Source organism: Passer domesticus, chromosome 4 (genome assembly GCF_036417665.1).
Source record: "Passer domesticus isolate bPasDom1 chromosome 4, bPasDom1.hap1, whole genome shotgun sequence".
Classification (NCBI taxonomy): Eukaryota; Metazoa; Chordata; class Aves; order Passeriformes; family Passeridae; genus Passer; species Passer domesticus.
In genome coordinates, this window is record NC_087477.1 from 21,626,814 (window position 1) to 21,654,415 (window position 27,602).

Consider the following 27,602-nt stretch of genomic DNA (forward strand, 5'->3'; position numbering starts at 1 on the left):
CATTCCACTCTGGTTTTATGAATTCAACAAAGGAAAGCAGAAACAAAACAAACAGAAAACCTTGATAGAATGATAAAACAGATATGTGGAGCTGTAAATCACTGAGGACAGGATTGAAACTCTTTAAATTTGCTGTGCACAATGCATTATATTTACATTTAAGTGATTTCTTTAACTCCCCACTTCTTTTCTATAATACACATTTAACACAGTTTAGAAGAAAAGCAACCAAGCTTTATTTTTTAGTGTTGGTTAGAAACATATTAATTTATACTGAAAGTAAAGATTCTATTCCATCTAAAATGGCTGCTTATTCATTGAATGTGTCATTAGGCAGACACCTCAAACAAGTTTGATCTTCAATTAGAAGTGAATCAATTTTTTTACATGATAGCAGGCAGAAAGGTTTCTATCCTGGAGCATTTGTTGAGGTATTGTAAATAGTATTAACAACATAGCAAGAAAATTGTTTTAAATGTGCTTTTTGCAATATAGTCAATCTATAGGTTAATCAGTGAGTAATAAGGTGTAACATATTACATATTTTTTTTTTTTTTCTGAGCATAGTCTGTCCTTTTACCTTAATGAAGTAATATATTTTAACTATATACAGAATAAGAAATCATATATGCAGTGCTTTGTTTTTTATAGTAGAGGTATAGCATCTAACAATGTCTTTAGGACTTGTTTTTTCATGTTATCATGGTTATATACCTTAGTTTCCTCTTGTATTAGCTGTTGTTCTGATTTTAAACGTCTTGAATTCTAATAATGTTGGAAAAACCAAATAATTTTTTTTCCTTGCAATTTATTGTTACAGTACATTAGGTTGGATTCAAACCTATCCAGGGCACCCTCAGCCAACTTTGTTCAAGCTTAGATGGAGGCACGCCACTGGCCAGAGGTCTGGGTGGAGAGAGATCCTAACCCATCATCTGTCTAAGCCCAGGAAATCCAAATTCCCTATATCAGGAGGGTCTGAACATTAAAACAGGATGTTTTTTTCTCATGATCTCAGAGAGTTCATGTAGTCTGTCTGTCTCTGACCAACGACCTCATGTAACAATTTATCTTGTGTCTCTGGTGATATACTAACTCTCTGTCAATTGTTGTATCTATGTGATTAGCTTGTTATTGCAGGGTTGTTCTGAAAATAAGCTCAGGAAATATTTTTTATTTAAGGTTAAAAAATGTTCACACCTTTTTCTAAATGGATGTTATCCTTACAGATTATCCAAAAATTGTTAGTCCTCATTTTCAGTGTTTAAAAAGTCTGTTATACAGGAATTCAACTACAGCAATGGGAAATCTGGTGTTTTTAAGCAGTAGGCTTGCTATCAGATCCAGTGAGTATAAAATCTTAGCATTTACTGAGGCTTTATATTTGAATCATTTTAAAACAAAATTATAAGCTAGAAAACATGCTTTTTTCTCCGTTTTTGTTGTGCCAACCTGTGAAAAACCTTGGTACCTCATTCCTTAAACAGAAAAAATAATAAATCAGTCAAACAAAATTTACAGGTGTGCCCAGGTTTACTATAAAAGTTCACAAGATGACTTTACTAGATAGTAAAAATCATGAACACAATAGACATATTGTTTTTATGGCATGTGATCATTTGCCCTCTCCCTCTCCAACTATCATGTCATGTGCTGCTAGCAATAAATCTCTTATCCTTCTTTTGTAAGAAAAAAACTATCTTATCACCTTTACCCATTACATTTCCTCTGTTCCAATACTTCTAACCCCCTTTTGTCTTACCTGTTTCCTATATGATGATATAATTAACATATCTGTTTTATCTCAGACCTACTGTTCTCTGCTTGCATTACCTTTGAATTTTTTTTTGCTTTTTTATTTTCAGCCTGGGAGAAGAATGCTTCAGAATATTGCTGACAGATTCCCCATATGAGTTTTGTCTAATAAAACCTTTTTTCTTTTTGAGGCAGCATCATACCTCTAGCAACCCTGTTAATAATAGCACTGCATTCCTATGCAGTGCTTGAGTACTGCAGAAAGTTCAGTCAAGTCATGTTTCTTTTAGTTCAGGGTTTCCTACTGGAAACAAATTTTGTGGTTAATAAGCCACAGATAGTGTGGAAATTCTTATATATTCTGATATTAATGGGGAAAATAAAAGGGTGTTTTTAAGAAGATGATTTAAACTAGGGTCCAGCCTCTGAAAATTGTCCCCTATAAACTGATTTGATACTGCTTCTAATTCTCATCTTCATTTGTGGCTGTTAAATTGTTTTAATCTAAAATTTAATCCTATTTATGCAGGTAATGTATTTTATATTATAGACTTTATATTCACTTAGAATAAGATGTTATGCAAGTAGAAGGATAAGCATATTATTTAATTGTGAGTATGAGAAAGCATTTCTTCATATGTTACCTCTCCTACAATAGGGTCTGTGCAATGAAAATTTGGAGCTTATGTCATTTCAAATTAATTTCAAACTTACAGGCATAATTAAGTCATTTACTATGGCTACAATATATGAGAGAACAGTAGAATTCTACAAGTCCTTAAAAACCTGTAAGAAGGGTGTGATGGGACATTGCCTGTGTAGGTAAGGCACAATGTTGCTAAAATCTATTTCTAGTTTCAAAAACTATTTGGCAATGTTCAGCCTCAAATATCTTTAAAAATTATTCCATACATTTTCAAAGAACTAAGGATAAAGATGATTACTTTTATGAAAGCTGGAGAGGGACTTGTACAAGAATATATAGTGCTGGGAAAAGGGGGAATGGCTTTGAATCTAAAGAGGGCAGATTTAGATTAGCTATTAGGAAGAAATATTCTTCCATGTGAGAGAGGTGAGGCACTGGCACGGGTTTCCCTGAGAAGCTGTGGATGTCCCATCCCTGGAAGTGTTCAAGGCCAGACTGGGGGGAGTTTTGACCAACCTGGTCTGGTGGAAGATGTCCCTGCCCATAGAACTGGATGATCTTTAGGGCTTCTTCCCATCCAAGCCATTCCATAACTATGATTTCATGTAAATGTGTGTTATAAGAAAAAAAGGTGTTAGAAAATGCTAAGTTATAAAGACAGGGAGGGGTTACTGCTGGAGGACACAGTGACACGGCCTGAGAGCTGTGCTGCACATTCCATGTTGAGAGGGAGTTGCCAGCAAAGACACAGATAAAGTTCTGCAGATCTCTAAATACAAATTTAGATTCTAAACACAAGATGTTGTTTTATTGTCAAGAGCCCCATTACTGAGTGATAGGGCAACAAAATAGCAGATGAAATTCAAAATTGATAAATGCAAAACAATATTCTGGTGGAAAAGTAGTTTTAGGTTTATAAACAGTGGTGAGCTCTAAATTATCTATTCCTGTCAAAGAGGAAGTGGCAGTATGTTTGACAGCTCTGTGAAACCAGCATCTCAGAAGCAAACAGAATTTTAAGAACTTTATCTGCTTCTGAGGAAGAGGTAGAGAAACAAAACCATAAGTTCCCCTATATATGCCCATAAAATAACACTACTTGAATACTGGGCATTTCTCTGGAGCCTATATTTTGGAAAGTGAAAGTTAAAAGCCTACAGAAAGAATTATAAGTGTTATCAAAGTGTGGAGTTGCTTTCCCACAAGAGAAGCTTACTTACACTCAAACTCTTCAGCATGGCAAAAATAAAGTCAATCATGGTAGGGAAAGCTATATGTTTTTAAAACATGAGTGTTAAGAAAAGAGTGACAGTCAGGTGCTTACAATCTATGTACAAAGCACATCAAATGAAACAACAGATTTAAAGCAAAAAACCTGCTTATCAAACAACTAATTAGCTTAAAGTAAATTATGTACTTCTTCACAACAGAGTGGCATTAAATTACATATGTTTTCAATGCCAGGACTTTACATAGGTTCAAAAAACCCCATAAAAACTCACAAAAGCAAGTGTTACCGCAATATGTGACATGCAAAAAAATAAACACAGATTTTTGAAAGGTCAGCAGATTTTCAGAAATAAATATCACTGGTGTTTTTCTTTCTGTTTACACCTTGTGTAGACATCAATTTTAGCCAGTCAGAGGTAGGACAGACACAAGGCCACATGGACCTTTGTTATAATACTGTTTTACTGTTTGCACCTCATGAAATGCAAATATTTTTTTGCCATTGTACTTTGAAAGCCTCTCTCAAAAAAGTAGAGATAAATGGTGATTCTGGACATCATGTACGAAGAATGGCTAAGAAAATACTTGGAGCTATTTGGCAATTTCCTGATAAGTGCAGCATGTGAATCCTAATGATTCTCAGTTTTTAAACTTTCTCAAAGTGTTCTTTCCCCCCTTTTTTGGATATAAAGTATTCTATAGCATATTTTTGAATATAAATATATTTTGCTACTATTGCTCTCTGAAGAAGAGCTTGTTTCAAATGAATATATAATGTAAAGATAATCAGAACCGAGAAGACTGTGATCCTTGATATGTCTGATTTAGCATGTGTATTTTGTTCCATCATTCCAGCACAATTGTTCATAACATGATTTCAGAAAGGGACACAAACCTGAGAGCTGTTCTCTGCTTATAGATATAAACAATGTTGCTTTCAGGATGGGAAATCACCTAACTGGAAAACAGATCTGAAATAGTTTAATTGACCATTACTTATCCAATATTGGCAGATGACCGATTTTTTTTTTCTTATTCTTCTATTTCAGTTTCACTGACTTTTGTTATTTTTTTCTTAAGGTTTACTGACTTCTGTCTCAATACTCCACTATACTGTAGTCTCAGGAGTCAAAGAATTCAGTGACTGCAAGAGGTGTCCAGAGCTGCTTAAAAGTTACTCCAAAACGGCAAGATTAAATCGGCAGGGAGAAATAAAGATCATTTTTGCCAAAAGATATTTTCTGAGCTTTCCCTACTTCAGTACATAATTCATTTGGTTATCTTACATGCTGAAATTTGTGAACTATGAATTTTTGAATCTTGCATGACCAAATAAGTTCTTGTTCAATACTCAAATCTTGCTCTGACATGTTTCTTTGAAATGAGTGTCTGAATTAGAGTTTGAACCTCTTTTTCATTAGGTGAAAATGTCTCTTTGATAGGAAGAACATTTGGTAGCAAATGTTAATAGGCATGAAATAGGCATTGGATTTTGTAGTTGCATTGCATTTCTTCATATCTAAAGGTTATGGAGTATAAACAGATATACACTGCCTGCCAAAACTCCTGGAGTTAGTATTCTTCATTTGTCCTCTACTTTGATTGACATATGTTGGCAACTCTATAAATAAATAATTGAGGTTCTTTGCAAGGTTCATTTGTTGTTAAGACCAATCTATGCTTTATCAGAGCGTTTGAGTGGAAGGCTGCTCTCCCTTTGAGTTACTCTCAGCTATTTAAATGTCTTGATAAGGACTTTCTCTGCACTGCTGTCCTCAAGCACAGCACTTCTGATCTGCAACTCAAAGAACAATAAATGATAGGAAAGGTGGTTTTTTGTGCAAAACACAAAACTATTCTTGATGTATTATTTATATAGGCTAATCTTTTTAAACCAATATATTGAAGCATTTAGTGGTGCACTTCAAAATCTATATCAACTGTTACCTTTGCTTAATATTTTAGCTTAAGACTGTTATGAACACAGAGATTGCTGATGAGACAAAATTTGAGGTATTTATTCTTTAAGATGCATGAATTGCTTGCAAACTATGTTTCTGATTGTGTTACAAAGGGTCATCCTTAGAAAGTTGTGTATGGATTTCCACAGAAATGAGCAGCCATGTTAATTCACTTATTTAAAACTTGTTCAGCAAAAGACAGTTTTCAGCAGGAAGATGAAACAGGAAAATTGTAAACAATGAGGTTAATTGCCATCAGCTTCTTAACCCTTTCAGTTTAATACCTTGTGGAATTGTGCTCTTGGTTTTAATGAATTTTTTTAGCCAGGTTTTCAAGTAGAAGGAATTAATAAAGAAGATGATCTTTTTAGTTGGATGAGCTGGAACCTGTTCCTTACTCTCCCATTATTAGTGGTTTGTGTGTCCCCTTTGCCACTGGTTATCTGTCACATATGTGGAAGCCTACATATAATTTACTAGAACAACAAGAACTAAGAAGAATATATAAATACAGGTATAAATCCACATATGCATCTTTATATATAAAAGTGTGTATATATATATATATATATATATATATATATATATATAATGTATGACTTTTACTTTTTTTCTCTTTATTTTAACTCTACTCTTTTGAGGACACAGTGATTTTCTCCTAAAATTTTTGATGGAAGTCACATATTTTCCATTTGTTCCTAAAGTAGTTGTCATCAGTATGTCTATACCCTATTACTGAAGTAAAAGCTGAAGTTTGGGATTAGGATTTACTTTTTTAGAGCTATCAAGGATAGATATTTGATTAGGCACTTAAATAAGCCCTTTATTTCCTGCCTTGTAGAACTTCTTCTCAGGTATAATTCTTACTCTCTTTTTTTGTTACAAAATTTGCACTTTAATTAAGACTGCAAAGAGAAATGTCACACTATCTTGTGGATGAAAAAAGGTTTATTCATAGAAACAAATTCATTTCTCAGCTCCTAAAGCTGAATAGCCCCTATCTGTGTGTTCTGTCACTATTTAAATATTACTCCTTTCTGATTAATTCCTTGATTGCAAGTGATTTAGATCGTGCTAAAGTTGTTAAAAGACGTTTTCACTTGTGTCCTAAGTTGAGAATGAACATTCCAAGAACAATCACTTCTGAAGAAAGAAAACATGAGAAATAGAAACTACAAAAGAGTGAAAAATGATAGTAAATCTATCTGACATTTCTTCATTTATGCCTTCACTTAGGTTCATTTTATGGTGGAAAAGGATTTGTTGTCACCTAATCTTGTCATCATAACCTTAGCTGAGCAGGCATCCGAACAGAGCAGGAAATATTGTGATCCTTAGGCAGTCCCACTTCAGCATTCCCGTGTAGGTGCTCCTGTTCCTGGATCATACTTATAACCAGAAAAGTGTTGTGTGAGTTTCTGCTCTCCTCTAGGTTTTGTTCTTCTGGGGACTCTGTATCTTTTGTATTTATCAGTCATTTATTATTGGGGTTTTTTTCCTGTTGCTGTTCTGCTTCTTAGTTATTTTTTCTGTTATTTTTTCACTTACATTTACTCATACTTGTTCCTTACTGGTGGAAAAAGATTGGTTGAATCTATAAAGGAGGCAACTTATTCCAAAGTGTTCTTCTCTGAATTGTCTCAAACCAAGCCACTGCTCCTCTGCAAGTACACAATGTTGTCCTGTAACTTCAGTGTTGAGTGAGTTTATCACTAAACTCTGAACCATTATTGTTAGCATTCTCCATGAATAAAAGAGCAGCATTGATAAGTCTCTGTGCTCCTCTGAATTTGCACATCAGCCTTCTTCAAACTGAAAAGTCATTTGACTAGGCTGTGTGTTCCTGATAAAAATAGCAAAGTCTAACAATGTGCTATGTCATGAGCAAATATTCTAGAATAAACAAATCATCAAACAAAACTCATTTAAGCAACTTTCCCCACTACCTCCCCTCCTTTGCCTAAGAGCTTCCTACAGCAGGATCAAATACTTGGAAAATGGTGACTAAATAAGCCCTTCAACTTTCTCCCCAGAAGTAAGAAATAAATACTAAATGATAGGTCTGCATGTTTAGTGATAGTCTAAAAATTATTTTATGTTTTTATTAATACCAAGGTTAGTGTAAAAATGAGATTTTTGTTTTATTATTAGTATTATTATTTTGGTGTACTGCTATGGAGGTGTCTGCTCCTACAGACACACCTAAACATGGTAGAGAAAAGAGCACCATGTGCTCACCGGGAAAGGCTAGTGAAGCACAGGATTCCTTTTCATCCTTCATACACTCAGCCTGATGACCTGGGAAGTCTCTAATGAATAGCACAAGTGACCCTGCCTTCCCTCAGAGCAGATATATTGTCTCATGGGGCTTCCTGCTTTCTGCTTGGGCCTTGTAATTCTGTATTGCTTTCTCTTTGAGTTGAAATCTTACATTCAGCATCAAGAATCCCTTAAATTTTGGCATAAATTTTGGCTCATTAGTGAAATCAACAAGAAATCATATAATTTAGAACCTATTCTATCACTTTATTATCTGCTCAAAGCATGGAGTTACATTTGCTGCTGTTGTTGGAGCTTAGTGTGATAAAGTATGAGAAAAAGAGAATAAAGTGTGGGCTAAAGTGTGTGCTCTAGTAAACAAATAAACTGGATGTTGAAATTTTGGAAATGCTAGAACACTTAAATTAATTGTCCTCCTTCCATTAGAAAATATATCAATTTAGCTTTATATTGCATTCAAGAAATACTGTTACCAAACCATATTCATTGTAAGAAGAAAGGAAAAAAAAAAAGCTGATTTATATCTTTCAGATTGAATCTACTGGGGAAAAAAAACCCAATATTGAACATAGAGTAGATTATATTTTTTTAAAACCAAACAGTTTATTGTAGAAGGGTGTAAGTAAGTCAATAAATACACTATTTTGTCAGAGTCACTGATTTAAAGTAACTGAAAGATGTCAGAGACACCTGTAAACATTATTCCCTGCAAGTCATTCCAATGGAGCACAATCAAATTTTTTCATATGCATACCTCTATGAAAATCAGAGCAGAAATTCATGGAAAAAGATTTTCTGACACGGTATGAAAGTTTTCTTTGTTCAACAATCCTGAGCAGAGGGGAAAACTCCCTTAAAAAGCCCAGAAAAGTTCTAATGCATTAGAAATGTTAATTTTTCAGTTCAGTTTTTCTGATAATTTAATGCCTTTGGAAATCACACGGAAGTTTTGACTGATGATGTGGCATTAAAGTGCATTTTAAGTGTCAAGAGAAGATGCGGCAACATCATTACCTTGAATTAAAGAGCAAGAGCATTCTACTGGGAACATTATGGTACCTATAGGAAGGAAATAATTCATGAGTGCTCTTCATCAAATTAGCTTTTTACCTCAGTTCTAGAGTAAATGATAAAATTGTCTACAGAATCTCTCTTAAATCAGTAGAAAGCTGCACCTCCTAAATCTCAATAACTGTCTGGGGTAATCTTCAAGAGCTCGGTGGTGTTAGAGTTTGTACTAATGGTTATAATGCAAAATCCTCTAACCCAGCGCTTATTGCTACTTATCTAGCATGTACTTGAAATGAGGTGACATAGTAATGAGTTGATACAAATTACCTTTATTACTTTCAAACTGCTTCTAGTCAGAGGCAAGCAATCTAAGGAAAGCTATTGTCTTCTTTTTTCTGAGATAATCTGGATGTGTTCAATTTGATTGAATAGGGCTGTTTGTTAAAATATTAGAAAACATATCAGTGATTTCTATTCTCTACCTCTCCTTACTTGCTCTGGTTGCACATAATTTCTTCCTTGGCTTCACCAAAATAGTGACTTTTATTTTTTGCTGATAACAACAAATCAGATTTTTGGACGGTGTATGAGCACTAGCTATTATAACACTGGCTAAGTATTAGAATAGTTTGCATTTCTGTGTGTTAGCTAATGCCAATTGGAGTGACTTGCCTTATGGCACATCAAAATTCATAATTAAAGAGCATTCCTGCAGACACTTGATACTTCCTAACACAGCAAAGCACTCAGGAATGCTGCGTGCCTGCACCTCCCTCATTTAAATCATTTGGAAAGAAGGTTGGAATGGTGTAGAGAGCATTATCTGCAAAGCAGATGCTGTACGTGACAAGCTCTTTAGACTGTCATTTTTGTAGAAAGAATTTGACAGACAAGCAAGTTTTACATATGTAAAGAGTCAATGTGAAAGATAACTCAGTTTTGTGGACTTGGAAAATTTACTGTTTGTGCTAGATTTGAGTGAATAATTTTCACAGGATTATTTGTTCAATGTATTCACTTCCTCTTCTAATAGAACAAACCAATTTGCCACTAAATTGTTATTATTTAATGTTTCTTTTCCTCTGAAATTTTTTTTAACTTGTATGAGTTGATCTTAAGAAGGCTTCTTCTGCTACACTTTTCAGACTGTGTGAAGTAATGGATCAAAAATATATTGGAAGAGACTTTTGAAGATGGGAGTGATGACAATTCAAGAACTTCCAGTGGGAATTTTCTGACCACCATGTAATTATTTCACGTATGTGAAAAAGAATCATTCTTGTGTAGAATCATGATCATACAATCTTATTGTGGTTTCCATACAGGGCCAAAAGAGCATCCTGTGGATGAGCAATAACACGAGTCTATGCAAAAATGTATCACTGAGAGGTAATTAGAACATTAAATGCTTGAACACTTCTAAAAACTGCTCCAGGAAAATTATTTTTGTTAAGTTGGAAGAGGCAATACACAACATAAAAGAAGCTTCAGTTTGTAATGTGTTTGATCAACATTTAAAGAATTAGTTCAGTCAAGATTTTTCCACACCCTATTTGATCTTTCATTTGGCTCTGAATAATACTGGATCATGTTAGTTATTGTTCAGTTCTGGTTAATTTCCCAGTTCCATGTGATTTTGTCTGGCATTGAACCAGACAACTTCAGGATAAGCATGTACAGGACAGCAGGGTATTGTGCCCCTCTGCAGAGCACATGGGATAACACAGAGGCACATGCAGCTGCAGCCCTCCTCCTATCACACTTTCTGGACACATTTTCAAAGTGAATTGGCAGTTTCCAGGCATACCTGAAGTTGGAAAATGTGCTTGGAAGACAGAGCTTTATGGCTTGGTTGGACAGCAGGTTTGACAGTAGACTTTGGGCTCTGTCAAGGTTAAGAAAGATTAACAATGAAAATGCGACCTTGAGAGCCCAAGAGAAACTTTACTCAGTAGTTTCAGAGTTGTTGGTCAGCACATGCAAATTCCAAATGCTCCTTACCAAATAACACATTGCAACCTTGAATTAATTGCTTAGCATTTCTGGGTGTTCATTCAACACTGCTGCCTTAACTTAAGCCATGTGGTTTAATAAATCTAACTCAACCCTAGGCAGTCTATTCTAATGCTTGGTAACCCTTCCAGTGAAGATCTCTTTCCTAATATCCAATCTAAACTTCCCCGGGAAAGTTTGAGGTCATTTCTTCCTGACTTATCACTTATTACTTGGGAGAAGTGGCTGACCACCACCTCCTTTCATGGAGTGTAGAGAGTGATAAGGAGGCACACCTGGGCCTCCTTTTGCCAAGGCTAAACACCCCCACATCCCTCAGCTGCTCCTCAAAGGACTTGTGCTGCAGACCTTTCCCCAGCTCCATTGTCCTTGTTTGGAAGGGTGAATCCTGCCCAGATGAATTCACACATAGACAAAGCCTTGCCCGCATCTGTGAGATTTTAAGTCGCTAAATAATGCAGCGAGATCTAGAAAAAACAGAGGAATAACAGGTAAATTAGGTTATAATGGTCTGTAGCCCTCTCTGGGAAGAATGGAGAAGATGAGATTCTGGTTTGGAGGAGTGCCTTGTTCCCTGTGAGTGGTGCCATAGCCTTGATAGGTCAGTGTCAAGTGTCCAGATGTCCTAGAACAGAGACCTTGGAGCAGATGCTGCCTTCCACACAGTGTACCCACCCAGCTTTAGAAAGTGACTTCTGACTTTTAAACAACTGGTGAGAGCAGGACAAGCCTGTATCAACACAGCTTTACAGCTGTGGGTAACTTACACTAACTGTTGCCAGCTTTACATTTACAGCTCATTTTAAGAACTAATAAGTGATACTGGGTTTACACTGACTCTTTTCTTTGATGGTACAAAAGGATGTAACTTAATAATAATAGCTTGAAATACCATAGTTAATTTTAGTTCAAAGTCTTTCTTTTTTTTTTTTTTTTTTTGGTTTTTAAATGTAGTAGTTGACAGTCTTTTTCCTCTTCAAAGGAGGAGAAAATAAGCAACATTTTCTGAGAGAATAAAATAATGAAACAAGAACATGGCTTACAGGAAGAATTTTTAAGACACTTTTATCTGAACTGATACAGACTCTCATAAATCTTTTGGCAAAATTGTCTTTCAGAAAACAAAGCAAAAAAACCTCAAACAAAATAAAAAAGAAATCTCAAAACATTTTTCACTCTTTATGCCTTTAATAGTTTGCAGGGAGATACAAAAGTATTTTCCTTGGTTCTTTTTTTTTTCTCTATGTGGCATATGTGCCTTTTAGCTCTTTAATTTTCTTCCACAGCATCTTTTTCCCTCTCTGCAATTTAATGACTCCCAATTTCCTTTGTCATTCCATCTGGTTCATTCCATGTCTGTGAACCATTATTCCTTTCAGACACATGGTAAGCAACAACACTATGCCTACTTTCTTAAGTGTAGGTAGCATTTTATACAACCAATTGTTCAACAGTTTTTTCAGTGGAAAACAGGGTGAGCGTCCCTCAAAGAGGACAATGGATAATGAATTAGAGAAATAGTGAAACTCAGCTATTGAAGCATTTTCCAAAGCTTGGTCTTTGTGTGTTGGTGTTAATAGCAAAACATTTAAGCTCAGGTATCACTGAAGCAATTCTTATAGCTTATGTGTAAAAGACTTTTCAGATCCTATATTCCTGACTTAGAGAATATGCCTTGTTTATGACCTCCCTTGGCCATCATTCAGCTAAGAAATGAGAACTTACTTTTAAAGTTTTTGTGGAGACATGCTGCTACATCTGTTGAGGCAGCTTAGTGTTTCTTAACTATGTTTAATATTTCTGTTTTATCCTCTAAAATAATTTAATAATTCCATTCAAACAGTATTTAAGCTATTCACATCCTGGGACCTGGTTAGCTCCTAAAATTGTGGTGTTAGGGGATGGGAAGGACAATATATCTTCTCAGAGTTGTCCAATTGTTCTTGCTTCAGCTACATGGTTGCATAAAAGAGCTTTTAAGGGTTCTTTGCATCTATTCTAAATGACAAGTGACTCTCAACACCCACTGTTGTCAGCAATTCATAACAATTTCCGTACCTCTCCATAGCATTAAATATTTAATCAGGGCTATAATAAACAAGTTGTGCACAAAAGTCAAAGTGTAGTCACTTACACCTACGCTGAGAAATCAAGAGAACAAGTAGACTTTTAGAGTAACTTTATGCTAAAGAGATAACTAGTAACATTAGGAGTTCAAAAGCAACCAAAAAGACCTGAAATACAGTCATGATGATTCATAGTAAGAGACTTCTTAATTAAAAATTATGGGGGTTTTTTTTTTCACATTTTCATTACAAGTTAAAATTGCATTTCTTTTAGACCAGTATGTTTCTGCGTCAGTCACCAGGCATTAGACAATGCCAAATTACAGTTTCCCAATAGCATATTAATCATGGCTTCAGACCATTTGTGCATGCTCATCATCTCATACGTACATTGTTTTTTATTCACTTCTGTTTTCTGTTGCTAAATCTCAGAAATAGATTTCGTTCTTTCCAGCCTGCAGACTTACAGAGTTTCAAAATGAGTATGACACTCTCAGAAATGCATTCAGATGGGGTCTGTTTGTGTCAGCTTGTGCCTGAAATGAGTGTAGTGATAAGAATACAGAATCATGTCCATAGTTATAAAATGAACAGATTTTGAACTGGACTTTCAGCCAAAAGTTAGTTTGTCTCTGTGGTGCAGAATGAGACTATTTGGATGTATCAGCCTGCCTTGCTTGTAAAAGTACCTCCTGTATTTTGTCTTAGGTTTCCTTAGCACTGCTCCCAACCCAAAGACGATTGGCAGAGAAGAGCTGAGGATAATAGAGGTGGCCTCAAAGAAGCTAACATTTATTTATAGTCAGTCTAGTCAATATGATATTCCAGGCCTTTCTTGCCACCTGCAGTGGACACTACTCATTATTTCCATGATGTGTCTCATCTCTCAACTAATCTGAAAAATCATTTTTATTGATTATGTACCAAATGTACCTGAACACAAGTTCATTGTAGCATGTAACTTGTTTAACTCTTGCCTGTGTAATGTATAGCTACTGTGATAGCTGCCTAAGCATAGGTTAATCTTTAAGACTATTAAAAAAATCCATATAACCTTAAAAGATATGGTGCCCTGCTAGTCTTTCTTTAGTGCATTTTTCAATGTTTTCAGAATTGGATAATACATACAGCAGCTGTACAAGATGAAGGGCTGAGAAGATTTCTAGATTCTGGGTTTCACTGAGAAAATGCAGTCAGAAAACATTAAAAGTTTCTGGATTTCATACCTAACTTACCTGGGACATAGATAACATTTCTGTAATCAGGGCCCATGTGCACTCCTGTTCCTTGGAATTGACTAGAAGAGTCACCTGCTGAGTTCACTGTTCACATTCAATATTCTGCAAATATTATTTCTTACTTACCCTAGTTACTGAAAAACTGAAATTTCAGTATGCTATGTATTTATCAAACCTCTTAATTTAGTACTAAGTTAGTACATATATGTAGATAGATGTTTATTCCTAAACTCTGGAGGTTTATATAACAAATAATGTTGCAATTATGATTTATTGAAAATATTGATCACCACTTTTTTTTCAAGCCTAGCTTGAGATTCTGACTTGAAAATGGAATCAACATCTCTGTTTTATCTCTTGCTGAGTAACTATAGCATTCACACTTGGCATAACCCTCTCTCCTGCTTAAAGAAGACAATGTTGTCTCTTGCTTCCAAGAAAAAACATCAGCAGAAGATCCGTTGTGATTTTTTTCTTTTTTTCATTTCCCCATTTCTTTAACTACTGCTCACACATACTGCAAATCCCACTTAACTCTTTATGGGTCCGTTTTGACAAGTAGTCCTTGGTGGTTTTGTAAAATTTAAAGCAACATGAGAAAACAGGCAGTTATGAAACTCTTTGATTGACCAGGCCAGCTTTTGGCAAGTCTGCATACAGGGGAGCAAGCATGGACAAAATAACAGCCGTGTTAAGGTTTTGCAGGCAGCCATTCAGTTTAGTGATGATTGAAGAGAGTGTCTGATGGCTGCAAGTGGGGAAAACCAAGGAGGAAAGAACAGAATTCCCACCAGATCTCCTGATAGACCTCCAGGGCCAGCAGTCAGTATCATGGAGTCCTCAAGGGCTGGCAGGCACCTTCAGACAGAGAACTTTGGGTTTGTCTTATTTGGTTTAATGGAAACCAAAGGGAGATCTCATTATCTTCTGCAGCTTCCTGGGTGGAGGGCACATGGAGAGGGAGGTGCTGAGCTCTTATTTTCCATTATTTAGTGATAGGATGAACACATGGGAGCAGGTCAAGCTGTGCCAGGGGAGATTTACACCTGACATAGGGAAGCATTTCTTTAGTGACAGAGGGGTCAGACATGATAACAGGCTCCCTAGGGAGGTGGTCAATGCCGCAAGCCTGTTGATGTTTAAAAGACATGCTTTTTGATAACATGCTTTTACTCTTTATCAGCCCGGAATTCATCAGGCTGTTGGACTTGATTGTCCTTGTAAGTCCATTACAACTTGGATGCTCTATTCTACTCTACTCTACTCTACTCTACTCTACTCTACTCTACTCTACTCTACTCTACTCTACTCTACTCTACTTTACTCTGTTTTACTCTATTGTAAAGCTGAAATAAAATAAATTAATATAAGAACTTGTTTATTTAATCGTTTAGGAAGAAAGGTGCCCAAATAAGTATAAAGCTTCTGTCATCAAAACCTCATGAGTGGAAATGGTATTCTTCCTTGCTTGGAATGTATATTGAAGAGGAAATTTAATGGCCACTATCAAGCCAGTACCAATTTTTAATTATTTTTAATACTCCACTGATACATTTATTTTTCAGCTCCCTGATCTTTGAATAAATTTTTAAAGTAAACTTTGTCTTTAAAGTTTTGTTGGACTCTTTTCTAAGGGACCTAAAGAAAGACCTCTTTTGACCTTATTTTACAAGAGCTAGAAGTCACTTCCTCAAAGGACTTGCTTTTTGTCATTAAGTACAAAGAGATTATCTAAATCACCCACAAACTAATGTCACAGCTTTACTCTCAGTCAGATTTCTACCATCAACAGCATTTGCAGATCCTCAGAGATGTAAGGTTAAATTAGCCAAGTTGAATAAAAATATGAATCTCTGTGGGATCATAGATTATTAGATTATCTCCTCAATATTGACAACTAGACTTCTAGAAGGACTTTTTCCTTAAGCAACTCTCTTAACTCCTGTTATTCTGTAGCCTCTGGGTTTGAGAACTACAGATGAATTAGAGCTGATGAATCCTGGTAATGAAAAAATACCAGGGGCTGTGGGTTTTTGATTAGATAAAAGATTTTTCTTAGCTCAACTGCTTCAGGTTGTCCACATTCTAAGCAGGAAAAAGAGAGGAGAAAAAAAAAACCATGCATATGTTTTAACTTGGATGGGTAATTTTAGTCATTGCAATTGCCTGGTGTTTGCAAACAAATAAAAGCAAGGACAGAGAAGAATAAAAGAATAAAAGCAAAGATGGATAAGCATCAGAAAAAAATGAGGTAAAACCAGAAGAAAGAAAAGTCAGTTTTCATTATAAAATAAAACTTCTTGCTCCATAACGGGAAGAAGCAATTTCTGGGGTTTCTGTACAATTGTATTTGTTGAATTTCTTCCTTCTCTTTCTCACAGAAAGCACCTAACAAACAAACAAAAGAACATTTTGAAAGAGCAAATATATCTTGTATGCAAGATAGGAGAGACAAGATAATTTGATTTATATAATTGGGAATATTTCATCCCTCTGTTGTGAAGATTATATCCAATAGAAAGGAAGCTTAGAATTTAGACAGTCTCCATTATGTGGCTTGATGGGCCTATAAACTTGGTCCATCTACTGTCAATTAGCATGTCCCTACACACTCAAAAATGTGTGCAGCTATTTTTTGGTTGTCACATTGCTGATGTTTATAATAAAACTCTGAATTCCATTAATTGCTTACAGAAATACTTTTTTTGACATCAGAGTTGCTACATCATCTTAATTATTTTATATTGTCTTAAGCTTCTGAAAAAAAAAAAAAAAGCTCTGATGTGTGAGTTAAAACTTGCATATACTTGTATTTTGTAAAAGGATTAGAGATACTTTAGGAACAATTAGGGCTCCAAGACCAAAAGTAATTGTGCTGTTGGTGTATGACTTATATGTGTATTTATGTTAATAAAAGTGAACAGAATAGAAAAAATTAGTCTTCCTGAAAAAGAGCAACACGTTTGTCAACTTTAAACATACTGAAGCAACTCTGAAGCCATTTAAATTTCATTGCTGTATATATGATGGTCTGCTTTCAGAGTGTGCTTAATTTTTTTTATTAACCTGGGTTTCTGTGTGACTCTTTTAACAAGATTCCAAAAGGTATGCTTGTTTTGGATTCATGCTTTTCACAGGAGTGACATTATTTCATGAATTTCTTTTGTGTATCATAGAAAAAGGACCCATTCATCTTACATGAAAATATTTTGAACAGGTATTTTCTTTTTTAGACCACTCAAAAGGAAGAAAATTAAGTACTACAGTCTCCCTGTTATTATTTGTCAATCATTAAAATCTTATTTCAGTTTTCCAGACATTCATGAGCAGGAAACAAAGATTTCTCCAAATCTGGGTATATTTCTGTTACCTAAGTTCCAAAAGGAGGTAGAAAAATCTTGTCTCCACTTACCAAATATATACTCTTAAAATATGAATAGACATTTATAGGTGACTGAAACTTGATATAAAAAACTAGTAACCTTTATTTAAACTTCTCCAGTGTTGAAATTAGTGTGAATTTTTCATTCATATGTTTGCCATAGTAAGTGAAATAGCTCTTTTTTTAATACACATAAATGCCTTGTCTGTGAACTTAGGAGAAATATGACTACTATAATTACTTTGAAAAGTAATAATTTCACGTTAGAAATTTAAAAACAAATGCAGTTCCTTGTGTCAGTGTTGTACTGAATTGCAAATGAAATATTTAGGGTAAAATAGTAACAAACGTCATTCTTTAATTCCCATATACTCTGTATTCCGAGGCAGCTGCAGACAACTGGCACTATGCTCCTGTTCTTTGCTTGAATCCATTATCTTGTCCTATCCTGGATATTATATTTAGCATATATCAAGGTAGTGATTAAAACAGCAAGTATTCCACTTTGATCTGCTTTCTTCTGTATGTTAAAAATGCTGTGAAGTTGAAAAAAAATAAACAAGCAAAATTTAAGAAACATTAAAAGTGAGATCTTTTTTACTTGTTTCACCAAAACTCTTTGCAAATTCTTTGTTGCCTGAGGGAGATACATAAAGGAGATCTTTAAATATGGGGCTAAAATGAATCAGACTTACTTTATTTTCTGTGACTTAATGGAGAGAATATTGCTTTTTCTGGGGGAAATTTACATTGAAAATTGGATTATTGCAATGCACATCATTGCTAATATAGATTATTGTTCAGGGGCCTCCTGCTACAATGACTACACATGTTTAAGGTAAGGAGTTAGGAATGTTCCTGTTGAAATCACTAGGTGTTATGAGAGAACTTAAAAATATGTACACAAGATAAAACTTTGAAGAGCTCTGTTCAACTTCTGAACACTGCCATTTTTCTTAGTAGAATTATCTTTAGATATGGGAAATTGAGTGAAGCTCAGTGTTGAATGATTAGAAAAGGAACAGTATCTTCTGGGCACTGAAATGTGATTTATATAACAGACGTTCTAAAACAGATTCAAATTTATGTGGAATAGGGCACATTCTGCCTCTGCTGACCAGAAAGAGAACAAGATATTTTTTAAGATAACCTTGTTTAACCTCAAATATTTTAATGTTAGAATGTAAGACCTGATGGCCCATAAGAACATTTGAAGTTGTAAGGAAGACAAACTGACCTTAAACCAGATCTGTTCATGTCTGTTTTCTGTTTGTACACAGATGTTTTCAGTGTGTGTACATTTAGTTTTAATACCCTGGAATTAATTCATTGGCATCCTCTGCTTGAGACCAAATTTACTTGGATGTCTAAATTACGAAATCTGAGGCTCCATGTTTATTACATTGATCTATCTGGCTGACTTGAAAGTACACTGCTTTATACGAGCTCTTAGGATTTTGTTTTTATAAAGTAGAATCAGTGGGAAAAATAAAAATTAAAAAAACAAAACAACAACAACAACAAAAACACCACTAAAAACATACATTAAATAAACTCCATGAGACAGAAGAATGAAAGTGACAAGGAGTTAGTGAACTCATTATGAGCCCATTTAAAGGAATAGTTTCTCTCACTGGGTCTAAGTTACAGTATCATGATGTTTGTGCTGACATTTGGGATTGAGGCATCACCTAAAGAGAACAGAATATTGCAGTGTCTAGAAAGGTGTACCAGCTGCCCTGCTGGTTTTAAGTGTATCTTGGTACATGAATAGACCCTAAAGGCCCTAACTGGATGTATAAGTCAAGTGGTGGCTTTGGCATAGGGTAAGTAATGCCTGTGAGTTGTTGCAGTGCAGGATTCTTTGTTTCTTTCCGTTCTGAACTACATTCACTGGGGAGAATTTGCAGTCTGGGGAGAGAGAGTGTTTAAAAAACCCAGCTGTAGTCCTGTTGCATTGTTTAGTGTCAGGGTAGAAAATAAAAGGATGTTCCACGCCCACCCCCCTTTTTTTTTTCTTTTTTTTTTGTGTGAGGACATAAAGATATTTCATTGGGGTTGTCTCTGACTGGTTTTTTGTTTATTTCCATGGCACATGGTTTGCATTTCTGTTTTAAGGGGGTCTTTCCTGAAGCCAGTGAATCCTTTTTTCATTTTCATCCACAGAGCTCTGCCCACAGAGCTGGTAGCTGTGGCCTTTATGCTGTTTTGCTGCTGCACTGCATTACATCTATCACTAAGAAGGCTGCATGAGGCCAGGTATCTAATTAACAATATTAGGAGGGCACAAGTTGAGGGAGAAAGGAAATGCAGTTTCTGATGAGGTCAGGTTGGTAATTACATCTAGTGTTCTTCAGGCAGCCTTGTACTAATCCATGGGAGCAAATCCCATTTACCCATAGGAGAAAGGCAAGTAGAGTCTTGTAAGGGTACACATTCATGATGTTCACTAAAATAACACTTTTTTTCATACTGTCTAGAAGACCATGCCTGCCTCCAAAACAAGCAGCAAACTGTGTGTCTTTTCATGTGGTGTTATGGCTAGTAAACCTTCTTTCTGTCAAATTCCAGTTGGTGTTGTCAGCAGTGGGTTCAGACACCATTGTGTCATGCTGTGTTGTTCATTTCAGGCTTGTAAGGAAAAAGGGTAATGGTTTCCAGTCATTTGCATTTGTGGCTGGCTGCCTGTTTATGCTTTGGATATTACTATTATATGCCTCAGTATAAATGAAAAATAATGTTGGTAAGAGCCTTACCAGAAAAACAAAAACAAAACCAAAAATACCCACCTCTAAAAGTTATGCTTCCATTAGGAAAAACATTTCAAATATATGTACTGGCCATAAAAAAAAAAAACAACAAAAAAAAACCAACCAAACAACAACAACAACAACAAAAACCCCACAACTTGCACTAAACAGTTTTTTGTTGTTGTTGTTTTTAGTTTTACAAAAGAATTTCACAGATTTTTACCTTTGCAAAATTGAAGATGCTTTAGCAATGCCACTGTGCACACCTAAAGTATTTGTGAATTTTTTTCTTAATTCTTTTCCTCATCTTCATTTTGCTTGCCATTTTATTTTTATCATATCACCAAGCGCTCAAAACCTACACTGTTTTGTGTTTCTTTTTTGTGCATGTGTATAGTGTTTGTAAGGAGGAGGGGATGTGGCCAGGCAGACAATGAGGGCAGCACTGAGGTTAGCAAAAGTGATCTGACTTTCTCCTGTGAACAATTCACAGATTCCTATGTTGCTAATGAAAAGTGTGTGTATGAGGTGATGGTGGCAAAGGTGGGGAGATGCAGAGGGTTTCATTTTAACCAGAAAAAAGGTAGAGTGAAAAAGGCATCAATATTCAGGGCACTGGTTACAATTTTGAGCAACTGGTAAGAGGCTAACAAGAAGCTTGTGGAAATTGAAGTTAGAATAGACTCGAGGGCATTACACCCACCCCTTATGAGACAGGTGGAGCTGGTCTGTAACTGCAAATGTATGACTGGACTTGCAGCAAGAAAGCAAGGTAAGAATTATTTAGCATTCTGTGCCCTTGTGGCACTGGGAAACTTCCTGCTCTCCAGCAGTCAGGGGAGATGGAAGAGGGCTAAAGGAGTCTGAATGATTTATGTACTGCCTGAACAGATTTTCAGCAAACAAAAAAGTTTCTGATGCCAGGTCTGTGCTTCAAAAAGAATCTTTAGTCTCAGTATTGGTATTTTTATCACCGTTGCCATGTTGACACGAAATGAAGTTGTATCCTGTCATCCTGTCTGGTCCTTTGTAGCTTGTGAGCTAGAGTCTAGTGTTTCTTCTGTCTTAAAAGTATGGTCCTCCTCCTTTCACTCCTACTTCCAATTCCTTTATCCCAATTGCAGCTCTACAGCACTTGCATTTTGGCCCAGCTCAGGCAGTGCCATATGTTCTTTTCTGTGCCTTATCTTACAAAGTTTGTAAACTTTGATTTTTCTTTCCCTCTAGGCCAAGAATGTCTGAGCTGTGTCTGTGTTTTGGAAGGAATACAACATGCAGGAGGGAAGGATGTGTTCTCTTCCCTTCAGGTAAGAGTTCAAGGTACCATGAAATGACGTAGGTCATTGCAGGGAGAAGCAGAGCAGACAAAAAGCCCCAGTGGAAAATGCTTAGCAGTATCTGGGAAGTAGAGAATATGGAAGTGACTTATTAAAATAGGATGAGAAGCTGTAAAAATTGTTAGAGAGACCACCAAAGAATTTCAGTGTAGAAAGGTAAGCACAAGAACCCAGCTGTAGTTTCATATTTTCAAATTATTTATAGGTAAGAGAGGAATAAAAGACCTGGATTTTGCCGCATTAACCTGGTTGTGTTGTGTTCACACAGATATGTTTACATTTATATGACTGATTTCTCCAGAATTAATTATATGTGTAGACAGTCTTTGATGATTAGTTAGACGGGACTGTGAAAAACCTGCCCTAGTGGAAGGTGTCCCCATCATTGGCTGGGGGTTGGAACCACTTTACCATTCTATGATTCTATGACTTATGTAGCACTGAAGTCAGTCTTTGCCAAAATATGATTTGGAAAATGGTGCAAGTGCCAGTGAGAACCTCAAGTACATGAACAGGCAGCTCGTGTGATTTTTGCTGTTGGGAACTCTTTGTACAGGTCAGAAATCAAAGGCCATTCTGCATGGGAGGTTTGTTTGCATTCCATCTACTTTAAGTTGCAGCCTGCAGGAACTGGGAGTTTGCTACTTCACCCAGTGTGCCCCTGATGCAATACAGGCACAGAAATCTGTAGCTAACTGGGGTGCAAAACATCCTACCAAAACTATTAACAAGCAATTACATAGATGAAGGTCATCACTGATGTTGTAGATTGATGTAGCAGCCAGAGGAATTTGTTAGATTAATCTGTCAGGAGAACCTGTGAAGTGCACAAGTTACTCTTCAAACTAAGATAGAAAGCAAAAAAAAAAAAAAAAGTATTTTTAAATTTCTGCAGCTCAGCCTGGGAGAAAATTCTTTTGTACTTCCAACCTGGAGAATCCTGAATGCATGAACAGTCTTGGACCGGCTCAACTCTGTTTCCTACCTTACACTCCTTGTGTTCTCCAAAACCGTGTTTAAATAGGAACAAACAAATAGAAAAACCCAAACATTACATTTTCCCATAAACCAAGGAGAGGCCTCTGTAATTAGCTCATTCTGTTGGGCTGAGAGGAAAGTTAGCTATTTAGGTGTCCTGTTGCCTTGTATTAACTTAATAGATATTCTATGTATAAAATAAATTTTTGCTGTATTTCTGTGAGGGAAAGAACTTAACAGACACTCATAAAAATATATATTTTTAGCTCTTTTTTAATCAACTCATGTCTACTTTTCCAAACCACAGAATCTGTCTCTGAATCAAAACTGAACTCCAAATATTAGCATAATCATGACACTATTTTAAAACAGTAACATAATCATGATAGTGTATAAAAATTGTTGAGCTGAAAACTCCTAGGTTTTTCACATTTATGTTTAACATTTTTATGTTGTTCACATTGTGACAAGTCAAGAGGCAATTTAATTTAATACAGAAGGTGAGAGGTACTGATAAGGTGATTAGCTAAGAAAAATAACAAGGCTTAAACAATGGACAAGGAAAAAATACTGGCTGTTTTTTTGCAGTTTAACTGAGAAAAATATGGAGAAAAGGGAGAGGAAAAGTTTGCAGACAGCACCTATGAATAAAGTTGCTCTTTTCTAGGAGCAGAAGTGTAGAAAGCTAGACTAGGAAGTAGGGAAGGTCAGAGTATTTCCTTCTAATGATTTCTCTTTGACAAGCTTTACAAGTCCAAGCTAGGACAATTTAAGAGGTTGTCACCTCCAGCTGTCCATCACATCCATTGAGTGGCACTTACAAGTCCCAAAACTGGCTAAAGAGCAGTGGGTCTGGTCCTGAAGTGATGCGATTCAAAATTAGCATAATAATGCAAACCAGCATTGATTTTAGTCTGTGTTAATATATTGAACTACCGTGTCCAAGAGCTCTGATTCATGATGATTTTGGGATTTAGCAAACTTCAGGGGCAGAAGTCAATTCAGCCATCCTTGCTGAGAGCAAGGAGGGACTAAAGAATGCCTCAAAGATGTAAAACAGGTTGATCTGTGCAGCCAAAGGAACAACAATGATAGTCCCTGTGGGCATATAGAGGTGTTTTTGCTGGGAGTATGAGCACGGTGTCACATTCTGGTGCTCACTTGCTTTGTTAGTCCTGCATACATTGATCCACTGAACACCTCCTTTTCCTTTTCCATTCTATCCCATTGCTTTGAATTGTTTTTTGGATGTGTTGGTAGCACCATCATGGGTGCTGTGGTGGCTAGGTCGTCTTTGACGGGGAGCATGCAATCTAAAAAACTCTGTTTGGCTAATTAAACAATGTTCCTCTCATTACCAGTTGATAAACAGCTGTTTTCAGGCTCAAGCTGGCACAGCATTCCTGGGGATAAGCAACACTATATGACAGGCAGAGTAAGGTCAAAATCATAACTTATCCACTTTGTTCCAGACAGAGCTGCCCTGAATGTTTCATACAGTATATACAACTGACATTTCTGTATTTACACACTTTGGGGTTTGTGTGGGCTTGTGGGCTTTAATAAAATGCAATGTTATGAAAGGTAATACATTAGAATAGTCACAAACAAGAAATTCAAAAGTTTATCTTTTAACAATAATGATAAATACTGCCTCCACCATACAATATATTTAAATGGTTGGCATATGTACTTTTGTAAGGAATAATTTTAAGTAAAAAAGACACTTAGATGTGTGTTGTTGAAATCTCAGCAAAACATCACATTTTACTTTTCTGTTTGTTTTTGAAGACTAAAATAAAGTAAACAACTGTGAATTGTAAATAGTGATAGTTCACCTTCTGTACTACTGATACTGAAAGTTTTTTTTTAATACAAAGCTGCATCATGAGTGACATTGCAGTGAGGAGAGCAGTATTGCTTTTTAAATTTTATAAGATATAAAGATGGACTAAAAATACCACCAGTGTATTACTTTCTGTTTACAATACAAAGCTAAACACATTTGTCTCACCCACCTGAAATATTTCAGAGCATATGAAGTGTTTTATTACTGATAGATTCAGAAATATTTTGGAAGTGAAGATCATAACAGACAAACCCTCAGGTTGAAATAGGTGAATAATTAGGTAAGAATGTTCTCATTACTCTCTATAAGCCATGAGGCTCCTTCTTGAGGCTTGAATTCCCCTTGTGTATCATCATCATGAAGCTACCATAAACTTCAAGGGGAAACCATAAGAAATCCACATCAAATAACAGTGAACTTTGGCACATAGAAAGGGGGAAGATTGCTCAGAATTATAGTTGCAGCTTACAGGATGTAGCACTCTATTAATTGAAGACCATAACTTTTAATATCTTTATCCAAAGGTCAAATTTTTCTTGGTTTTTTGTTTATTCACCAGAAAACTCTTCATTTTGTAGAGAACACATTCCTTGGAAATGCCTTTGATTTGGTCTTCAGCGTTTGGTATATGATTGTCCTGTAAGTTTTTTTGTTCATCTTAGCCACCAAACAGTAGTGACAAAGAACAAGCTCCTTCACACCTTTGCTCTTATTGATTTTTCCAAATGCACTTTTCTGTTGCTATCTATCACAGCAACTATGCCTTTGCAATAATAAAAAGAAAGAATTCTACTTAGAACATGCTAGATAGTTTCTAACGTGGAAAAACTAAAGAAACACTGGACTAATAGGATCATACTCAGTGAAAAAAGCACTCCCAGGTCACTGAGATTTCTTCTTGAAGATGTTCCTTGCATTGAAACATTCAGAGATTTTCCCTGCATGGTCTGGGACTTTTAATCAGAAGTATCACTACAGCTGCTATTAAAATAGAGATATATGAGCCCATGCTTATTTCAGAATTCATATAGAGAAAATCTCTTCTCTTTCTTGCTTATGAAAGGTGATCATGAAAAGCCCTGAAACATTAAAACTTTGAGGAAAACAATAAAAAGAAAATTTAAAACATTAGCTTAAAATTGTTGGTAATGCAATGTTAGGGAAGAATGAGTTTTTTAAAGGAACTGTTTTTTTCCTAGTAAGAAATTTCCCCTACTGATTTTGAAATTAATATCTGTACTTTTTTTTCTTCTTAATGTAAGAAGGAAAATATTAATATTCTTGTAAGTAGGGCACCATCATTTATTGCATAATACTTTACATTTATGTTTTCCAAATCAGTTACTTCAGAGAGTGAGCATAAATATGTAGACTTTGAACAGAATGGCCAAACTAGAGTAAAATTACCTTTCAATAATTCATTTGTATAATTACACCCTTAGGCTTCTTAAATTATGGCAGAGACTCATTCAGGAGCTGTTATTAGCTTAAAGAGAAGTGCAGTTTCTTACTCCTCTGAGAAACTCTGATTTTTAGTCCAGAGAAAGGGGTAAAGAAATTTCTTTTGGAATTTGTTGGAGCAAGACGGAATTCACTAAATCTGAGAAATGTGATATGTGCTGGATATTTGTTTTTATAAGAATCCTCGACATTCTGGTAAGGAAGGTAACTCTAATATTAAAAAAATGCATATCTCCCATCTTCTGATATAAAATTTGCTGCTGCTACTTCTGTTTTAATTCAACTGAAGCATTTGTATGCTAAATGAAAGTTTGTATACCATTTCTGAACATGAATATGTGTTTTTCTTCTGGGATGTAGAAATAGAAGGTGGGGATTTCAAGAGAAAGTAGAGATTTCTGCAGTCATGCCCTGGAACATGCTGAAGCATAAATACAATGCTTTCTGTTGTCAGCAGCCACTGTAAATGAATTCATTATAAAAGCTGTATGCTTAGCATCTAGTAGCATTTGCAGTGCAGATATTCTCTTTTTGCACTTATTTGTTGCTTTGCTTTTTAATTTTTGTCACTTTTATCACTTAGTATGCAATTCAATTTATGTTAGAAGAACTCAAAAGAATTAAGAACGGTCTTAAAAAGTTAATGAAGAAATACTGCACTTTATCAGGTCAGGTATTTGGTTTGTATTTTTCCTTATATAACCCTTGTAATGCAGTTTTTGAATGTTTCTCTGTACCAAAACTTGGGCTTTTTTTGTTGTTTTTTTTTTTTTGTTTGTTTGGGGTTTTTTTTGTTTGTTTGGGGGTTTTTTTGGTTTTTTGGGGTTTTTTTTGTTTTATTTTGTTTTGTTTTGTTTACATATAGATAATATGACCATGATAAAATACCCTGGCTCCAATGTATGGTGCTTGCATGGTACTGAATGGCAGTCAGTGTGTCCTGTGACTAAATTTGGCTTGATGTCTCCAGAGAGCCACTTCTGGTCTGTGAAAAAATTGAACATTTATGCTACTTACATAATTATTCATAATTTAGTTATTCATACCCTTCTTTAGCAATAAAAATGTTGTACCCCAACTATGAAGGGAAAAGGCTATTTAGCTATTCTCTTTCCTTCCTAATTCATCCAGCAGAACAGTTTACTTTATTAATTATTCATTACAAGGAAATCAACCATGATTTTGAAACTTATAGAGTAGGAAAAATGTGATGTCAAGTAACTTGTGAGCAGAAGGTTCATGGCCTATCAAATGAAACATTATATAGTAAATTAACTCTCAAAAGGTAAAAGTTGTTCAGATGGAAAGAGCAATAATGAATTGTTTTAAACAAGAACATAATACCAGGGTCTTCGAATAAAAAGTTCTGACCCATGAATGTTCAACAATCTGCTGATCTCAATTGAGTGGAAAGATTGCCAAATTTAAAATGCGCTGGCCAGGTGATTGAGTCTGATTTCCAGCACATACACATGATGGAAATAACTCTATTAGCTTCCATATGCATCAAAAATTCTGTTTTACAAGACCCCTCTTCAAAGATCTGGAGCAAAACTGTTACCATAATGTGCTTTTAAAAAGCACATTAGCACAATTGCAAAATTTCTGCAGCAAAAATATTGAAGTTCAATACAGAGGAAAAGAT